Source organism: Sipha flava, unplaced genomic scaffold, assembly GCF_003268045.1.
Source record: "Sipha flava isolate LNK unplaced genomic scaffold, YSA_version1 81_pilon_pilon, whole genome shotgun sequence".
NCBI lineage: Eukaryota > Metazoa > Arthropoda > Insecta > Hemiptera > Aphididae > Sipha > Sipha flava.
In genome coordinates, this window is record NW_020273623.1 from 1,671,186 (window position 1) to 1,679,009 (window position 7,824).

The 7,824-nt window shown below is 28.9% G+C and overlaps 1 long non-coding RNA gene across 1 annotated transcript; it reads right to left on the reverse strand.

Moving 5' to 3' along the window:
* Positions 1-2,331: 2,331 nt before the first annotated feature.
* On the reverse strand, positions 2,332-3,293 carry LOC112693196. The gene is made up of 3 exons (XR_003149458.1): positions 3,121-3,293; positions 2,793-2,991; positions 2,332-2,721 (listed from the first exon to the last, which is right to left on the reverse strand). It is a non-coding gene; the product is annotated as an uncharacterized LOC112693196 (long non-coding RNA).
* Positions 3,294-7,824: the final 4,531 nt, after the last annotated feature.

Below are 7,824 nucleotides of genomic sequence, written 5' to 3' on the forward strand. Positions count from 1 at the left end.
CATGATTTCAGATTAAAATTGATACCAATAATGTAACTATTTAAACTTTGTCATTATTGTAAAAAAAATGACTTACTTATGAGGGACTAAAAAACATATTTTGTAATTTAAAATTTTATATAGATTTGAAAAACCAACTAACTAAATTCTCAAATCTCCATTAGCCCCTCTCTTGGTTAGGGATAAAACCCGTCCCTGTGTACAACAAACACATTACAGTGTTTTCGCGTGCGTTGGATCCGTATGAATTCGCATGGTTAACGGTCTGTAATTGCGTATTTTTTTCTATCTTACTTCCATTACTTCGTCCCGTTCCAATGTTACACGTTGGACGTAACAATTGAATCGTCTATTCGAACGGTGCTGGTTGTATTTAAATTTTTAATTATAAGGCACTTCATGCATGCGGTAGTGCAATAATCGTCGATCAATTATTGCTATGTCAACTCGATGTGAATTATTATCGAAACCATAGGTTTAACCTATACGTGTGATGTGGGAGAGAGGATATTGCATTCCACTTAATGTTTAATCGTAGACATTAAATCGAGTTCAGAAAAGTACACAAAGCTATTGGCAATTTTTGAGGCCATTATGTTATTTTTTCTTATTAATTATTCAGAATAATCAAAATTTACACTCCTGATCAAAAATATAAAAAAATTACCCAACGCAACGAAATCATTAATACGAAGTAGAAATACATGTGCAAAAATATGCAACATTTTTATTGAAATTATCCACACTGTAACGTACATCACTCTGATATATTTTAGTAAGTATATCCAGTATAGGATATGTAAATGATTAAGTTTCGAATCATTAACATAAATTATAAATTATAATTAATAACATTAAAAATTAAATGAAATAACAGAAAAGATATTTTTTCAAGCTTAAAAAGCAGGTTGTTAATCAATTAATTTAAGTATTCCTACAAAACTAATAATATATTAGTACATTTGCTGTTGCATTAAATAATAGTAACGCCGAAATATAAGGCGTATCACATAATATTATATATTGTAGAACTATTTTTTTTTCGTTGTTCAAACAATTAGTTATATCATACATAATATACATAGGTACATCGTTCATTTATATTTATGTAAGCATTATACTCGTAGTTAACCCTTGACTCCATTCGATATTGTTTGTCTCGTAACAGTTAACGTTCTATAGAGTTCCCACAACATATTATGTTTCTGTACATAGTATAACTTGTTGTGTCGTATGCATTGTAAACAAGTAGTAGGTACACGATATTACATGTACAGACTATAGTGTTGATTGTTTTCTAATTTCATTTGAAATTGAATTTCATTATTCACAGTAATTATTTTTAATGATTGTATTTCACGAATTTATTCTCCAGTCTGCGCGTTGACTGTTATAATGTATGTAATATGTAGCATTGCAGCCAATGGTAGTTTTATGGAGGGAGAGTTTAGGGGTCTTTTATGAGATTGTATCAAAGGATCTCTCTCCCCCACAGACAAATTTCTAAAAATCGCCACTGAATGCAACTATTCTATTAGTGAATAACAATACATACTACAACGAAACTGTAACGATAAACTACGTGTATACTATATTATAATATACGTAATGCATATTATCAAAACTAATGCACTAAGATCTAATAAAAATTTGGACATAGTCAAATACTCAAATTTTTACGTGAAAATCGCTGTTGAAATCGTTTGTAGACCGCATGGACGTTAAGGATTTTAAAGCACCCCGTCTTTCAATTTGTTTGCATTCGACTGATTTTGTTATAACTCGAAAGTTTACTAACCCATTATTGAAAAAAATTACTTTTTTTTCTTTCTTCCGAATAAATGAATTATATGATACGTTGCTTGTGCACTTTTATTTTTAAATATTAATTTACTCGTGTTATAATTGTTCAGGTTATGATTTGAATATTCGCTTGTATAGTTCAAAATTGTTTAAAACCTTTAGAGATTTAGTAGATTTATAATATCAGATTTTCGAAATCAAAAAGAATACATATTTCCACGTGTATAGGTTCTCCGGTAAAAAGTAATTTTATTTTACAAATAATTGACAGCCAATTTTCTTGAGGCATAAGTAAAACACACATTTATATTGAGCAACTTTCAATGTTTTTATTTTATTAGAGATTGTTTGGAATTTCATGATATTTATGAATATACAGATTATTTCACTGCTTTCGAACGATATTTGTTGAAAACTTAAAAAACAGAAAACGTTATGTGAATTAAACAGGACAGTCCTAGGACGATTTCCTTCATTACATTATAATAAGATATTATTACATTATAATAAACTGAATGTCTACGTACAAAACACAGTTAAACGCAATGGTTATTAAACTTAAGTACCTGTGCTGTTAATTACAACTGTTGCCAGTTCGGTGGCCTATCGCGTCTTTGAAACGCATGACCGACACGGTATTACATTACGGAACAATCGTAAGACTATAGATATATACAACAGCACGGTGCTTAAAGCGGCAGCGATTTGCATTGTGTGACCTATGGAAGTTCATTGGCCCCGATGATCGTTTGATTCCGATAGCCTTTGGATTGTGGCACGTGTTGGTGCGTTCTTCGTCCCGAGTAATGCACTGGAAACGAACTCGCACCGATACTATAAAACCCTTGGAATACATTGACGTGTAATATGATCAGTTAAAATGCGTACCACCCCGGTAAAGCATTTGATCTGTTGAATCTGTGGACAAAAAATGTTTTATTCCGGTATAACGTTACAAGTGCGAAATGCAGGACATTTTTTTTCCGTACGTTTTTTTTTTATCCAGACGATAATACAGCTTTACAGCAAAACATTTGTTCCTTTTTTTTTCCCCTATTGAGACAGAAACAGAGCTGCTGTATCTAAGTAGTCGATAAATAATATTAGTTGCATTCGTATATAAATACTGAATAGACGACGCCATTTGTTACAGATATAAATTTTACATGTTACGTTTTTAATGAAAACCTGGAAAATTAATATAATAATGATGTACATTGTAAATACTCAATTTAGGATCAAAAATGCACATTCAATTAGATCATTGTAACTGTACATCAGATGCAGCGCTAAAGAATCAATGCCATTAGACTCAACTATAGTTCCTCCGCTTTCTCGTGTTCATCAGTAGAATTGGTCCACATTGAAGGTCATTTCTATAACTGTACCACCACGTTGAGTGCTCTGGACGACTAAGAGACTTCGTGTTTTAAAACGTTAAAAAAAAAGTACTTTATTATTACTATCATAACTGAGTTTGATAAATCAAATAAAACATAACATATTTGTTCATCAAATCGTTTTAAAAACTTTTTAAAATAATAAATTAATGTTTCAAAAAATGATATGTTGACGGTTCACCAGCAAGGTTGCCAATCGACCGGTTTTTTTTAATACCAAGGCCGGCTACCGGGTTTGCATCAAACCGACCATATAAAAGGCCGGTTATTTTATTTTTCATAAATTAATATACGTTTTCAATGTTTAATCATAATACCTTATTAGTTTTTACACTCAATCAAATTGTTAGTGCGTTAACTTTTTTTCGTTGTCACACGGTATCATTGTACGACTATCCACTGTCGAGCAACTGCCAAATAAAAGCAGTTGACGCCAGACGCACATGGCATATATTATTGATAATTGATAATAATTAATAATCAAAAAATAATGATTATACATTTATACATTTTATGAGATTATTTTTGTTATTAGTAAATTGTAAAATAAAACTTCCTAGGTATCTTTTGAGTTTAGATTTCAGAAAAATGGACAGTGATAGCAAACTTTTTATTCCAATTATTCGTTTATTGTTTATTAAATATTTACAGTTTTTTAATTTATATTTTTACCTATTTGAGTAAAGGGTATTTATAACAATAAGCTTTGCAATAAATTCGATGATGTTGCCGTAATACAATTCGTCAAACTAAAAGTTTAGACTAATTAAATATAGTACATTTTCACTTTCATTTAAGGCTGGTTTTTTAAATTTGATTGTTGGCATTCCTGTCCATTATTAGTTGCCTGTGCTTGCGGTCCGTCATTTGCCGACCGTTCATTTATATCAGCGATTCCCAAACTTTTCCAGACACGGAGTATTTAAGCAGTATTTTCTCGTGGAACCTCAAGAAATATTTAATACTAAGTTTTATTTTCCTATGTTCTTTGAAGCATATAACACATGTTATGTAAATAAGCAGGCCCGGATTAACACTATCGTAGGCCCTATGTCCAAGGTACAGTGCTTTTAGTGCTAAGACGGCTCTGCAGTGTCTAGTATTTAAATGGCAAGTACCGATAATAAAGATAATTTATTTTGTCCAATAATTGATATACTAATTACGAAAATTGAAGACCTGAGAAAACAACATTATAAGAGTAATATAATTATTTTTGTCTATAAATTCTTATACATAATATTTTACTCGTGCAAACGTGTACAGTCGTTTCGATTGTATGTATCAAGTTATTATAATAATAAAAAAAAAAATAAAAAAATTTAACAAAAAAATAATAGCCACATATTTTCGCAAGCCAAAAATTTTAATAGGCTTTAGAGCACTTAGGTGCCTATTGTGTCCTAAAGCGGGTATCCGCTAATACAGCCCTGTATATAGGAGGATACTCAAAATTGTATAATGTATATTTAATATTACATTTAAATATAATATACCTGGCTGGATAATACCTGAAATGGGAATGGATATTAATTAAAATTAAACAACCCCATATTTTTTTTGTCAGGATTTTAATATTATATGTATTTCCATCAGTGAATTATATTTGCTTTAACAGATTTTTCTTAAAATATATACGTTCGGTGTTTTAAGTAACTATTAATAACTATAGTTAAAAAATTTAATAATATAATGTATTATATTATTCAATTTTTTATTATAAAACGAACGGTTTCTTTGAGATACAATTTTAGAGCCCTAAGGGTTCCGCGGAGCATTGTTTGGGAACCGCTGAATTACGTTATAATCAAGGGCGCATTTTTATTTCCCGCGTGTAAGCCTATGGAAAATTGCCGCTCTAAATAACTATAATAATGTTTCGCACTAATTGAATTATCATTTAATTACCAACTATAAATTATATATTAGTTAGCTAAGTATTCTAAACAAATTTTATTTTAATACTAAAACATAATATATTAAGAATTAAACCATTTTTATTAATAATAAATAACAAAATAAATTCTTCAAATTTTCCACTGAATGCTCATTTCTATAGTGCCTGCATATAAATATGTCACTGGCTATAATAAATATTAATACAGTACAGATTATAGTACAGTATATAGTACACAGTATACAGTATATTATATTTACAGTACAGACTACTAATTGCTTACACATCTTATAAAATAAGTTTATTTGTAGTTTTTGCTGACGTAACAAAGAACGTTTTTATTTTTAACTTGTTTTTTTTTTTAGCATAATTTTTAAAATTTAAAATTTGATTTTTTACGAGTTGCCGAGGTGAAATATTATAATGCAATTCTAACTACTTGTATATAAACTATATTGCCTACCTTCGTTATGTCTTCTATTTTATAAAAATGATCATTAGGGCTAGGATTTTAATAATTTAAAAATAGAAAAAATGCAAAAATTATAAAAAAAATGTACTACAAAAATGCGTTAAAATATGTATTTATTACAGTTTAAAAATGATATTATAAAAATCATGTTACCAAACATGTTTAATTATATTTATTTAACATAATAATTATAAAATAGGTACCTATTTGTTTAATGTTTACATTTTATTTAACTTTATTTAAATTTGATCGTCGTTGCAAATAGAAAAATTTCATTCGACAATTTTACTTGTGTTCTATTTTCGATAAAATATCTAAATGGACCGATATACTGGTATTTATTAGTTTATTAATTTAGTAGATAACATTCTAAACGTGCAAGTTTTGAGTGAATAAACGCCGTAAAATGCTTTGAAAACTTGAAAAATTAAATAAAAACAGAAAAATATGCACTATTAATGTATATAAATTTAAATTTTATATAAAATATAAAATAAAAACTACAATAAAATAATCAGTATCACTTGAAACAAATTTTCTGCTTACGGACTTAAGTGTTTGTGTCCAATGGATTCCGAAACCACTTAACCGATTTTGAAGAAATTTGGTAAAGAGATTGATAAAATAGAAGGACGTAGTCTATCTTTCGTTGCGAAAAAAAATAAAGGAAAGCATCATAAATCTGATAAAGTCCAAAAAATTAGTTTTTTGTATTGTGTATTTTCTACAACAACCAAAAAAAAAGGGAAATGAACCTCATTATCACACACCTTAGTGTGCACCTTGAAAATCATGATTGTGTCTATTTTATTGAAAATAATTCCCAAGAGCGACTATCTTCTCCTCCAAAAACGACCTTCAACTCATCTTTTTGATCTCTGTATAAGATATTAATTTATAAAAAATGTTTTGTATGTTACATGCAAATGTATAATACTTGGAATACAATTCAACTAAATTTTTAAATTAATTTGATTTGCCGCACATTCTAATATTGAAAATTAGCATGTCCATCATTATTTTATGAAACATTAATTTTACTACTTTATCCATTATCACTTTGCAATGGTACCAGGCTTTCGATAAAACAATTGATGTACAACATTATCAAAGCTATAATTTTAAACTGAAAATTTGGAGGCGAAGATGTATATTATTACCACATATTACAATGACTCCAACAGATATGCAATTCAAATTCAAACAGCAGTTTCCGGTGCGACTCACTTTTGCATTGATCATCAACTAAACACAAGGACAAGCATAACAAGTGTGTAAACTGCATTTTGTAAATTCATGTTTCTCATATGAACAGCTGTGTGTGGCCAGTTTGTGAGTTAGAAAACCTCCTGATTTATTTGTGTACGTATCAGAAAAGGAAAAATAAAAAATTATTGTGTAATCCAAATGCACTTTAATAAATAGCATTTAAAATAGAAAACTTGAATTGTCAGACTTTTCTCGATAGATGAATAAAAAAAAAATAATAATGATCCAAAATAAATTTAACGTTGTTATAAGAATATTAATATATTCTTAAATATAGTAAACGGTATATGGTATATGGTGTTGTGGGGACGGTATATGATATCCATCCCTGCGACACCACTTTCTCGCTTATCTGCTATAGCTCGTCGGACTTGCAATAGCGAATTTCTATAAATAAGAATAAAATCGGATATTTAAACACTATTCTTGTCCTCCATTTATTATTTAGTAATGGTATTGATTTTATAATATTATTAAATCAATAACTCGTAGTATAATATACTCAATAGGATATTAACAATAACAATAGCAGTATAAATATAGCATACTATCTACGTATAGCTTAAAATTATAATAATTAATAATGCAAGTATCATCTACGTATGATTATAATAGAATATAGGGAAATAGCTAAATTTTTACTGTTTGTCCGCCGAGTAGCCACTTGCATTATTAAGGTTGCCTCGATAAATCAAGGACACCAAATTTCATTTTGCCAACTTAGCAGCAGATTATGATAAATCTATATCTACATACATTTTAGGTACAACTAGAGCTGACTTAATTTGGTTTCAAATCCCTACCCTCCAGTTGTCACCAACTTTAAAGAATATTAGAATAATAGTTAATGGATTCGAAAATAAATAATACACAATTACGGCCTATCACAAAAACAAAACCCAATCCGCCAACATATCTATATATATTTATATTCTTGTTTATAACAGATCACTCCTTTCAAGTACTAATATGCACTGATACAT